The sequence below is a fragment of the Eurosta solidaginis genome, chromosome 1 (assembly GCF_040869045.1).
Source record: "Eurosta solidaginis isolate ZX-2024a chromosome 1, ASM4086904v1, whole genome shotgun sequence".
Classification (NCBI taxonomy): domain Eukaryota; kingdom Metazoa; phylum Arthropoda; class Insecta; order Diptera; family Tephritidae; genus Eurosta; species Eurosta solidaginis.
In genome coordinates, this window is record NC_090319.1 from 57,353,938 (window position 1) to 57,367,740 (window position 13,803).

The 13,803-nt window shown below is 31.7% G+C and overlaps 1 protein-coding gene across 1 annotated transcript in view; it reads right to left on the minus strand.

Moving 5' to 3' along the window:
- Fur1 (Furin 1) overlaps nt 1–13,803 on the minus strand; it is a 710,727-nt gene that overhangs the window by 472,313 nt on the left and 224,611 nt on the right. The gene's annotated exons all lie outside the window — the stretch shown is intronic.

The window sequence follows — 13,803 nt, forward strand, 5'->3', positions numbered from 1 at the left end:
AAAACCTATTTTACAAATATTATTAATCATAAATCAAAACCTGTTAAACCTATCATAACAACCTTAGAAAGAGAGGTTGCCTTTACTATAAAAATTGCTTCGAAGAGAAATTAAATAAATATGTGAAGGAACACGCCCATTTTTATATAGAAGATATTTAAAAGGATCGTGGACGAATAAAATAAGCTACATCTTTGCAAAAAAGAGATTTATATCAATGGTATTTCATTTCCCAAGTGAAATTATAACAAGAAAAAGGAAACAATTTAATTTTTGAAAATGGTTTTGCATAAATGATATTTCACTTATCATGTTTTATTGTAAGAGAAAATTAGGAGAAATTTTTTTTTTATTCCGATCAAGCATTACAAAACATTTCTAGAGCCACGCTGAGTATATAATATTCGTTTACACCCAAACTTAGCCACCCTTACTCTTTTTGTTTTGTTTTAATTAGCTGAACAAACATATTTTGATCTATCAAAATAACAAATAAAACGTATTTATTGATATCCTAGAGAAATGAATTGACGCACTTTGCTATACTTTTTCAAAACAACATTTCTTTGCAATTGTTTGTTTATTTATATGTGGGTGATTCCAAAATAAGGTCCATCACGAACCGAAAATCAAAAGAGGTCGGACTTTATCTATCACTTGGTATTAAATTTCAAATATGTGTATGATATGGAAATCAAATAGTTTATTCTTTCCCCTCCTCCTGGAGAGAGAAACATAGTTTCAAAGAAAGGCTTCATCGGTTTGCAAATGTGGATGCTTTACTAACAAAATATAACCTCCTTTCCTAGTAAGCAAACGTCGATTTCAAATTAAAAAAGCGTTCAGATGTTAAATAGGTCTATTTACTAAATATTTCCGGAAAGTTCGGGTAAAATATATTATTGGTGTCTAAAATTTGTCAAGTCCATTACCTCTCTTCCATTAGTTGATCTATATATTGGCCTATAACTTTATTTCTGTTAAGCCAACGAAAAAAACTTGTATGTTGCCAGAAAGAGGACATTTTACGCTTTCAGCAGTGTATAAACTGTTAATTGGTTCTTGGAGATGATAGAGAAATCTTACAAAATATGACGAAAATTTAAATTATTGTATCTCTTTTTTAATTTATATATATAAGGATTAGTCGATGAAAATCGAAAATCAGTTCTGATTTCAAAAAGATGTGAATTTTAAAGATTAATGTATGCAGGTTTTATTGGTGTATTCAACATTTTCATATGAAGACACAAACCAGCTCGCATTTTTCTTGTGAATCTTATCTGCTTAAAAAAATATATATATATATTTGTCGACTAGAAATTGCTAAATGGGAATATCTAATCCAAATGCCAATGGATTTATTATATTCGTGAGTTTTTGAACGAAAGTTGTATACCAGTATACGTCACCGCTTACGAAAAGGGGGGTTTTGGGCCCTTAGCACGGACTTTGAGGGGTATTCGAAATTCCAGATATGCTGATTTTGTTTACTCTGCTAGACCTAAAACGTGATTTCTCGCAAAGAATATATTTTCAATATCATATGGTGTAATTCATTGAGAAAAAATGGTCGCGTCCGTAACGGTACTTAAGCGCATATCCAGCGTTTTAAAAAGATATATCAGAATTCGAAAAATTACGGGCATTAGGTCTTTTTGTCCATATCCAGCATATCCAGCGTTTTAAAAAGATATATCAGAATTCGAAAAATTACGGGCATTAGGTCTTTTTGTCTCTCATTTAAGCAATGCAAAATCTTCCTTTAACTTGTTTAACTTTTGCATAAGTACCTTCACAAGCATATATGGTCATATATATGTACTTAAATAAGGGTACGCACAATTGTTACTTCAAATATTGTAATATCCGCTCAGTCCGCTGCTCATGTTCTGTTCTATGTAGTATGAAATGAGTGCGACTTTCGCGTACATTACGAAGGAATTGCCCACATGTATTTGCAAAATGTATTATTAAGTTGATACGTATACAATGAATGTATTTGAATGAAAAGTACATATAAGTTTTATCTGTTTTGAGATGTTTAAATAAAAAATAAAATTTCCGGTATTTGAAACATAATCAGCGTTCTTTGCACACAGAGTGTATCAACTTTGGTTACATAACGGTCTTAAACGAATCGAGATAAATATAGACTTCCAGATATCAAAATGCTGAGGATAAAAAAAGGAATTGTTTTAGCCATGCCCATCCCCCCCGTCCGTCCATCTGTCGGTGCACACGATAACGTGAGTTAATATTTAGGATAAAATATTTCAATTTGGTATGTATATGAGTTCCTTGGCGCTCATCTCACATGGCTATTAAAAATGAGGGAAATCGGATAGTAACAACGCTCACTTTTTACATGTATAATATTTTGGAAAACACATAAAACCTTATTGTTTAGTGAATAAATCATTTAGATTTTTAAAATTTGATTTGTGAACTAATATTAAGAGTCTTGATTTTTTTTGTTTGAAAATGAAAATAGAAAATCAGTTCTGATTTCAAAAAGATGTAAATTTTAAAGATTAATGTAGGTTTTATTGGTTTTTTCAACAATTTCGTATGAAGACGCAAACTAGCTTGCATTTTTCTTGTGAATCTTATCTGCTTAAAAAAAAAAATATATATATATATATATATATATATTTGTCGACTAGAAATTGCTAAATGGGAATATCTAATCCAAATGCCAATGGATTTATTATATTCGTGAGTTTTTGTACGAAAGTTATATACCAGTATACGACTCCGCTTACGAAAAGGAGCCCAGATTTTGAGGGCGTATTCGAAATTCCAGATGTTCTGATTTTGTTTACTCTACTAGACCTAAAACTTGATGTCTCACAAAGAATATATTTTCAATGTCATATAGTGTAATTCATTGAGAAAAAATGGTCGCGTCTGTAACCGTACTTAAGTTTATATCTTTGTCTTTTTGTCTCTCATTTAAGGAATGTAAAATCTCCCCTTAACTTCTTTAAGTTTGCATAAGTACTTTCACAAGCATTAAAAAATTACTTCTTTATGTTGTCGCGTCCGAACCCCATCATATATGGTCATATATATGTATTTACCTTTTTTAAGGGTACGCACAATTGTTGTATTAAATATCCTAATATTCGCTCAGTCCCCTTCTCATGTTCTCTTCTATGTAGTTTGAAATGCGTGCGACTGTCGCGTAAATTACCAAGGAATTACCCATATGTATTTGTGTTATTAAGTTAACATATGTACAATGAATGTATTCTTAATGAAACGTACATATTACTTTTATTAGTTAGTTTTATATGTTTTCAAGTTGGTAATATTCCATCGTATACTACTAAAAACCAGAGTTGGGAGCAGTGTACTAAAGTGTTTGAATAACGACACTTGCAACTTAAGTGGGTTGACTTAATCAACATCTTGCCTTAAGTATTAATGATACGTTAATTTGTTATGAATTTAAACGTCTGCTTCCCTCTCGTGCTGGTCGCCTTGTCGCTGGCGAGGGGGCTTAAACGACTGCCTGAGGAATCTCTCTATTAGAGAACCTCAGACGGTGGTGAACTAAGAGGAAAGCCTCTCGTGGTTTGCAACCCTAGGATTGTAGACAGATCTCAACAGGTCAGTTTACGTCTCCTGCGACTGTAAGCGATGGGAGGTTTGCCCCACCAGCACCACCCCAATCCAAGGTGTTGAGGTACCCGTGCCGATGGATGAATGGTGAGCGGATGGGTTAATACAATTGCTGATCGCGAACGGTCCCCTTCGACGCCCGGGCAAGGTCGGTTGTATAAGTGCCTTCTCAACGCATACCGGCTCTGCGGACGAGTGACCATTCTTTTCCGGCTTACTCGTGGGACAAATATGAACAACAACGCATATAATCAAACAAACAAAAAAAAAAAAAAACAAAAACCTCGGACGAAACGACAATGGACACAAACGACTCTACAACGGACTTTACGCTGACGAAGACGGAGACGGCGACGACGATAAGGACAACGACTACGGAAGTTAATTCTCACAGGGCCCCGTTGCCACATGCGACGGAGTCTGAAGAGGAGATGCTTCGCTTTTACACGCATATACGTTTCGTTTGCGCGTGAAAAAAACGCCTATCTTCGCTTTGGTTAAACAACTAGCTACAGCAACAGGGTGTACCGAAAAGCGGAGACACAAGGCTCTGATGGCCATAGGGTATAACATATAGCTGAATCAGTTGCGATGAAGTGTGGACGCACATAGAATACATTGAAATAGTATAGAGGGTGAAACATAAACACATTTTTCAGTTACATCTGAGTACAATGCGTATTGAAATTTAGTAGGACAAAATTTATGCGCAGCAATTTCGGAGGTGTATTTAAAGCTTGTCGCTTAGCAGTCCATATAAAGTTAAAGCGTAAACGGATATGCGCGTGTTAAAAAACAACGCTATTGTCATATATATGTATGTACTTATATTTTTGAGGTATCCACAATTGTTGCTTCAAGTATTGTAATATCCGCTCAGTCCGCTGCTCATGTTCTCTTCTATGCACTTTGAAATGAGTGTCCAAATGTATTTGCAAAGTGTGTTCTTAAGTTGACACGTGTACAATGAATGTATTTTTAATGAAAAGTACATATTAGTTTTATTTGCTACTTTTATCTGTTTTGAGATGTGTAAATAAAAAATAAGATTTCCGGTATTTGAAATATACTCATCTTTCTTTGCACACAGAGTGTATCAACTTTGGTTACATAACGGTCTTAAACGAATCGAGGTAAATGTAGACTTCCAGATATCAAAATGCTGAGGACGAAAGAAGGAATTGATTTAGCCATGTCCGTCCATCTGTCGGTGCACGCGATAACGTGAGTAAATATTGAGAATAAAATATTGCAATTTGGTATATGAGTTCCTTGGCGCTCATCTCACATCGCTATTAAAAATGAGGGAATTGGATGGTAAAACCACGCCCACTTTTTACATGTATAACATTTTGGAAATCTCATAAAACCTTATTATTTAGTAAATAGTTTATCTAGAATATTAAAATTTGATGTGTGAACTGATATTTTTTTTGAAAATGGGCGCAGCACCGCCCACTTGTGATAAAATCAATTTTACAAATATTACTAATCACTAGCAGACCCGGCAGACGTTGTTCTGCCCTAAATTTGGCCTATCTGCATACATTTTAATAAGCTTTTCCGTCTAACTCTGCCCTACCCGTCTACACTTTTTTCTTAATCTTTTTATTCACTCCTCCCTCCGTCTTTTTCGCTTCATCTCCATCTTCGTCTCATTCTATCTCTTTCTCAGTCTCCTTCTATTTTTTCTCTTCTCTCAAGTTTTTCTCCTTCTTCTTCATCTCTTATTGCCAGTCCCAGAGGGTGGTATGTGTATTGTTCCAGTCCCATTCCGAGTCTCGGTCCCAGTCCCGCTCCGAGTCTCAGTCTCAGTCCTAGTCCTAGTCCTAATCCCAGTCCCAGTCCGTCTCTGGTATGCTTCCCGGAAAAAAGCATCGTAAATATTAATATAGGCAAATTTATATACCAAATTTCAGGCAAATCGAATAGGACGTATGTAAATAGGTATGTGGGTATTATTAATTCATGTCTTCATTCCGGCTTCGCATGCATATTTATCAGTTTTGACAGGTTTATGCGACTAAATCGAATATCACAATGAATTTTAGAGGTCTCAGCAACAGCTTTCATTTGATATCCATAATACACACACATTCTAGGGGTATCCGGGTCCATGTTTTGGCCTATATCTCGAAACCCTAGTCACTCAGCGGTGTAAAACTTACTTTGTTTTATAGCATACATCAACAGCTTCAATTTGATACCCATAATATAAAAGCACATTCTAGGTGTATCCGGTTTGGTAATAAACTAAATATTTATTTTATTTTTAAAAACTTATTTTTATTTATTTTTGAGTTTAAATATTTTAATACTAATAAGAATTTTCTTTTTTTGAAGTTATTCAAAAATGTTTAAGTTAACACGAAAAATCAATTAAAAATTATTTTAAAAACAAGTAAGGAAAGCTAAGTTCGGATGTAACCGAACATTACATACTCAACTGAGAGCTTTGGAGACAAAATAAGGGAAAATCACCATTTAGCAAAATGAACCTAGGGTAACCCTGGAATGTGTTTGTATGACATGTGTATCAAATGAAAGGTATTAATGGTTATTTAAAACGTAGTGGGCCTTAGTTCTATAGGTGGACGCCTTTGGGAGATATCGCAATAAGGGTGGACCAGTGGTGACTCTAGAATGTGTGTTGTACGATATGGGTATCAAATTAAAAGTATTACTGAGGGTTTTAAAAGGGAGTAGCCCTTAGTTGTATATGTGAAGGCGTTTTCGAGATATCGACCAAAATGTGGACCACATCTTCTGTCGGGTACCGCTAATTTATTTATATATGTCATACCACGAACAGTATTCCTGTCACGATTCCAAGGGCTTTGGATTTCGCCCTGCAGAACTTTTTCATTTTCTTCTACTTAATATGGTAGGTGTCACACCCATTTTACAAAGTTGTTTCTAAAGTTATATTTTGCGTCAAAACACCAATCCAATTACCCTCTTTCATCTCTTTTTTCATATTTGATACAGAATTATGGCATTTTTTTAATTTTTTCGTAATTTTCGATATCGGAAAAGTGGGCGTGGTCATAGTCGGATTTCGGCCATATTTTATACCAATATAAAGTGACTTAAGATAAGTACGTGAACTAAGGTTAGTTAAGATATATCGTTTTTTGAGCAAGTTATCGTGTTAACGGCCGAGCGGAAGGACAGACGGTCGACTGTGTATAAAAACTGGGCGTGGCTTCAACCGATTTCGCCCATTTTCACTGAAAGCAGTTATTGTCATAGAATCTATGTCCCTACCAAATTTCACGGATTTCAAGGATTGGTAAATTTTTGTTCGACTTATGGCATTAAAAGTATTCTAGACGAATTAAATGGAAAAGGGCGGAGTTACGCCCATTTTGAAATTTTATTTTATCTTTGTATTTTGTTGCACCATATCATTACTGTAGTCGAATGTTGACATAATTTACTTTTATACGGTAAAGATATTAAATTTTTTGTTAAAATTTGATTTAAAATTTTTTTTTTAAAAGTGGGCGTGTTCGCCATCCGATTTCGCTAATTTTTATTTAGCACACATATATTAATAGGAATAACGTTCTCGCGAAATTTCATCATGATATCTTCAACTACTGCTAAATTACAGCTTGCAAAACTTTTAAATTACCTTCTTTTAAAAGTGGGCGGTGTCACGCCCATTGTCCAAAATTTTTCTAATTTTCTATTTTGCGTCATTAGGTCAACGCACCTACCTAGTTTCATCACTTTATCCATCTTTGGTAATGAATTATCGCACTTTTTCCGTTTTTCGAAATTTTCAATATCGAAAAAGTGGGCATGGTTGTAGTCCGATTTCGTTCATTTTAAATAGCGATCTGAGATGAGCGCCCAGGAACCTACACACCAAATTTCATTAAGATACTACAAAATTTACTCAAGTTTTCGTGTTTACAGACGGACGGACAGACGGAAGCACGGACGGACATGGCTAAATGAATTTCTTTTTTCACCCAGATCGTTTTGATATATAGAAGTCTACATCTATATGCCGTTCCGGATTACCGTTATGCGAACAAAGTTAATATACTCTGTGAGCTCTGCTCAGCTGAGTATAATTAAACTAAAGAGTACAAAGTAGTTAACACATACATAACATATTCACAATTTTCTAAGTTTTTAGGAACGAAAAATTTTCTTTTTTATGATGAAAAACTTTAGAACGAACAAGTGAAAAATATTCTCTTATTTTGTGAAGAACGTTATTAGAAAAATTATGTTCTTTATTACTATTTGAAATAATTAATTCACCAGGTATTCTTAGTGTTTGGCCATAAACAAGTTCAGCATATGAACATTTTAAATCTTCTTTAATAGAAGTTCGTAAACCAAGTAGAATGAATGGTAAAATGTCAGAGCAATGAACCGAGTCATTTGATGCTATAATTGCTGCTTTTAAAGTTCGATGAAATCTCTCTATCATGCCATTTGCTTGGGGATGGTAAGGAGATGTATGAATTTTATGAGAACCTAAAAGTTTAGTTAATTCTGTAAAAAATTTTGAGGTGAATTGTGAACCTTGATCTACTGTAATATTTAATGGTATACCAAATCGTGGTATATAATTTTGAATAAAAGTTTTTACTATAGTATTTGTTGAAATATCTTTAAGTGGATAAGCCTCATGCCAACGTGAAAATCTGTCAATAATTGTTAAAATATAACAATTTTCATTTGAAACTCTAAGAGGTCCAACAATATCCATATGAATATGTTCAAAACGACCTGATGACATTTGAATTTTTTGAATAGGATATTTAGTATGTCTTGAAATTTTGGATTTTTGACAATTGATACAAAATGAAGTCCAATCGTTAATTTTTTTACGCATGTTAGACCAATAATATTGTGACGAATATGAGTGACACTAAGTGATATTCACATCCCTAGTCTGATGCTAAGTAAATAAAGTCACAACAACAATAAAGCAGACAGTCACTTGTATCTACATAAACGAATCAATCATTATGTCTACACATATGTACGTATACGCAGCTGAGAAGCAACGCACAACCGCATGCAGATATCTTATCTGAGATGCTCCTAAAGGTATGAAATTACAATTGTGGAAGTGTCGCTCACACATACAAGCGCATGGGGTTTGAGAGAAGTTATAAAAATTATACATCTGTAGTTGTAGGTGAGAAATTATAACTAACTAGTAAGTTCTGGAATTAGAAAAGCCTAGAAATATGCAATGAGGAGGTCGGACAGTATAAAAGGGCGACAACAATGGAGGTGAGAATCAGTTTCATTTGAGCTATCAATCAGTTTGGTCATTAAGCAAGCTATTCGTTGCAAAGTATAAGTGTTATTGTGAAGTACTTTAATAAAGGCCATTTTTCCATTATTCAATATTGGAGTTATTTATTCAACAGTTTGGCGATACGAACGTTGGCAGAAGATTGCAAATAAGGGAAATTTCACTAAAATCGTTACAATATTTATTTTGAATTAATTTTCTAGTTGTTCTTATACTTGGATGAGATAATGAGTGAATTTTGTCAAATATAATTCTTCTCATCGAATGTGGAACATAAGGTCGAAAAGGTTGTAGAGAAACATCACACCATATGATTAAATCAATAACTGGAATATGAATTTCTTTTAAATTATTTTTAGAATTTTGATCAGAAATGGTTTTTTGTAAAAATGTATCAGTTTGTTGTTCTTTATATAAAGTTTCTAAATTGATATCTTGAGTTGAAATTGCATTTACTTCTGGAATACGGGAAAGTGTGTCGGCAACTGTGTTGTCTTTTCCACGTATATATTGAATATCATTTGTAAATTGAGCAATATATTTAAGATGACGTAGTTGACGAGGAGATCTATCTACTTTAGAATTTAGAACATGAATTAAAGGTTTATGATCAGTATAAATTGTAAAAGTTCTACCTTCAAGAAAATGTTTAAAATGTTTAATTGAATTATAAATTGCCAAAATTTCACGATCGAATGTTGAATATTTAGATTCTGTTGTAGTTAATTTTCTTGAAAAATAAGCTAAGGGTTCTAGTATGTTGTTGCTAGTTTGTTGAAGAACTGCTCCAATAGCAACATTTGATACATCTACTGCTAATGATAAAGTACCATTTTTGTCGAAATGTGTAAGTATTTTTAGCAAAAAGTTTTTTAAAATTTTCGAAAGCTGTTGTGGTTTCATTTGTCCAATTGAATTGCTTGAATTTGTTTTTAATTGCATGTGTTTACATTTCATGCAGATGACTAAGTTCTGTTGCTAACATTTTAATATATCTGTGATAGTAATTTATCATACCTAAAAATTTTTGTAATTTATTTATAGAAATTGGTTTTTCAAAAGTTATGATTTCAATTCTATCTAATAATAATACCTTCGCCTGAAATTTCGTAACTTAAAAAATTTAATTTATTTACACCGAGAGTACATTTTGAAGGTTTGATATTTAAATTATATTCTTCAAGTCTTTTGAAAATGAATATTAAATGATTTATATGGTGATCTTCATTATCACTGGCAATAAGCATGTCATCAATGTATGTAAATACAAAATCAAATCAGAAAATACTTCATTAATAAAGCGTTGGAAAGTTTGAGCACTGTTTCGTAAACCGAAAGGCATTCTTACGAATTCAAACATTCCAAAAGGGGTAGTTATTGCAGTTTTATGAATGTCTTCTTCTGCCATGGGAATTTGGTGGTAAGCACGCACAAGATCAATTTTGGAAAAAAATTGTTTGTTTTTTAAATCAATTGTTAAATCGTGGATATATGGTAAAGGATACCGATCTGGTGTAGTAATAAATTTAAGTCTTCGATAGTCTCCGCAAGGTCTCCAATCATTTGGTTCTTTTTTAGGAACGAGATGAAGTGGAGATGCAATAGGAGAATTTGAGGGTCTGCATATACCCGTTTTAACTAAAAATTCAAATTCAGCTTTAGCAATTTTAAGTTTGATTGGATCAAGACGTCTGGGTTTCGAAAATGGTAAAATACCTTTTGTTTCTATCCTATGGTGTTTAACTTTTTTAGTATAATCTGGTTCACAGGTAATAGACGGAAATTCATTAAGTAATTTTAAAAACTTATTTTCGACTAAGGAATTTTGAGTGAGAAAATATCAGAAAATCCAGAAGATCCAGCAACTTTAATTTTTGTAGTAGAATCCATTATTTCTTTATTTTTAATATTGACAATAATTCCGAATTTTTCTAAAAGGTTTGCTCCTAAAATGGGGGTATCAATATTTGCAATAATGAATGGAAATTGAAAATCTCTTCTTAAACCTAAATCAATTTTAAGTAGTTTTGTACCGAAAGTTTCAATTGAAAAACCGTTTGCTGCAGTATCAATAAGAAAATTAAGTTTATTGAATTTATCAAATATGAATAGGCGACGAGTAAGTTTAATAATAGTTCCATTATCCGTCACCATCATAATGGATTGTTTCAGTTTAAATTTTGTTCGGAATTTGAATTATGATTTTGATTAAAATTGCATGGGAGTATACATTTAAAAGCGTTATTCTTAAATTTTTTGTGATACCAACAAATATTTGTTTGTGAATTAAAATTACGATTAAGGCATGATAAGGCATGACGTAGCTGAATGCGTTTATAACCATTTCAACTATCGTAGGAGTGCGAGTTCGACTCCCACTCCCGGGAGAAAAGGCTTTGAAAAGATTTACAAGCTATAATCGAAACAGCTGTCGCCTTGTCCGTCCTGATGTCACGTTGTTTAAATTTTTCCCAAATTATTAAATAAATTATAAAATTACGATTGTTTGAAAAATTTCTGGATCTTGAAAAAGTTCCAGATTGAGATCTATTTCTATCTTTAGATTTTGAACGAATTTGTAATTGATTAATATCATTAGAAATTTTATTTAAATTTTGATAAATAGCCGTAGTTAATTCAGTTAAATTTTTAACGCATTGTTCTAAAATATTATTATTTATACTCGAAACTACAGGAGATTTGGAAGAATGAGGTTTGTTGATTAAATCAAAAAGTTTGTCAGCTAAAACAATTACTTCATCTTTATTTTGATTGTTACTAGAAGTTAAATGGATTTGTATTTCTTGTGGCAATTTACGAATCCATAATTTGAAAAGTAATTATTGACTTACAATGGAGTCAGTACCTATAAAAGATTTCATAGATCTGAATAATTCAGATGGTGAACGATTACCAAGTTCAGTTTTTGAAAATAATTGTTCTAATCGTTTCTCTTCACTAAGAGAAAATCTTTCACATACAATTTTTTTGATTGTATCATATTTATTGAAATGAGGAGGAAGGTTAATAACGTCTAAAATTTTAGATATAGTATCTCGTTGAAGAGTAACTAAAACATTTTGAAATTTTAAATTATCATCATTGATATTGTTAATTTCAAATTGTCCGTTAACGAGTAGAAACCAGACATCGGGAGATTCTTGCCAAAATTGCGGTAATTTAATAGATTTAGTGGAAGAAACATTTGTAAAGTTATTGTGTGTTGAAGTATCTTGTGTTATATTAGAGATGTTGTTTTGTGTTGTATTAATGATAGAATTTTGAGTTGTGTTGTGAGTCATTGTGTTATTTGTATAGTTGTTATTTTGATTTTCCGAATTTGTAAAATTACGGGTTCGTATTGGTGAACGTACAAAAAAAAAAAATTAAATGAATAATTTGAAAATTAGAAAACATTTAAGAATTTTTTGGAAAGGGAGTAACAATTTAAATAAAATATTTATTTTTATATAAAAAAATATAAGTAAATTTAAATAATTTATATAAAATTGTTAAAATATAAAAATAATCTTAAAATAAATTTGAAAATTTAAAAGGTTTGAAATTATAAAATTTTAATTTATATTACAGTTGCAAAATTTTTAATTTAATCTTAAATTAAAAATTGTACTTACATAAAATTAATTTTAATAAAAAAATATTAAAATTTATAAATCGTTGATTAATGACTGTAAAAATTTTAAGCGAATCAATTGCGTTTTTATGATGTGATAATCATTAAATACATCGTTCTTGATGTTTATGCAATGGCTTTGTAATTAGTGAAGAGGACGTTAAAAGTTACGAATGATTCCAAAAAATGGCATACAATATGATTTGTTCGCTGAAAAGTTGACGTAGTGTATACTCAATTAAATAATTTATTATACACAAAGTTCACACAAAAATCTCGTTCTTATAAGAGAAAATCCGTGGTTAACTTTTATAAATTTTCGTTTCGATGATATGTGCGTGGAATAAATGTCGTACGCACAGAATATTACATAAATTAATAAATATATATACACACCCATACGAATAAGTGAATGTAGAAAGGATAATTGCTTTTGATTATTTTCAATTTTTGTTCATCAAATCTGGTAAAATTTGGGTTCCATTTTCGTATTATTATTAATTAATTTGTCGTAATCTGTATTTAGATTTAATATTTGTATTTATTTCTTTTATGATGTTGTTGTTAATTAGGTTTATTATGCATAAATAATAACTTAAAATATCTTGTAAATGTCTTAAATCATGTTCAGTTTTTCGTAGTACATTAGAGATTTTAAAATTTACTTCATATTCCGTAACTGGCAAGTATGTATTGTCACTTTGCCGTTGGAACAGAAAACAGTGCAAATTACAAATGTGTTGAAAAAAATTCTACTTCTCTGCTGTAGTGTACTTAAAACCTTTTCGTTCATTTACTTTTAAGATTTTTGCAATACATCGATTCTTTAAATTTTTTGTTATTGTTTTTGCACATCACATAAACATATAAAGTTCGTTGGTGGGATTGCCAATATATTTGGTAATAAATCAAATATTTATTTTATTTTTAAAAATTTATTTTTGTTTATTTTTGAGTTTAAATATTTTAATACTAATAAGAATTTTCTTTTTTTTGAAGTTATTCAAACATTTTTAAGGTAAAACGAAAACTCAATTAAAAATTATTTTAAAAATTAAAGTAAAGAGTACAAGGTAGTTAACGTTATATCCGGGTCCATGTTTTGCCCTATATCTCGAGACCGTAGTCACCCAGCGGTCTAAAACTTACTCTGTACTTAAGCATACATCAACAGCTTCAATTTGATACCCATAATATAAAAACACATTCTAGGTGTATCCGGGTCCACGTTTTGGGGGTATATCTCGAGGCC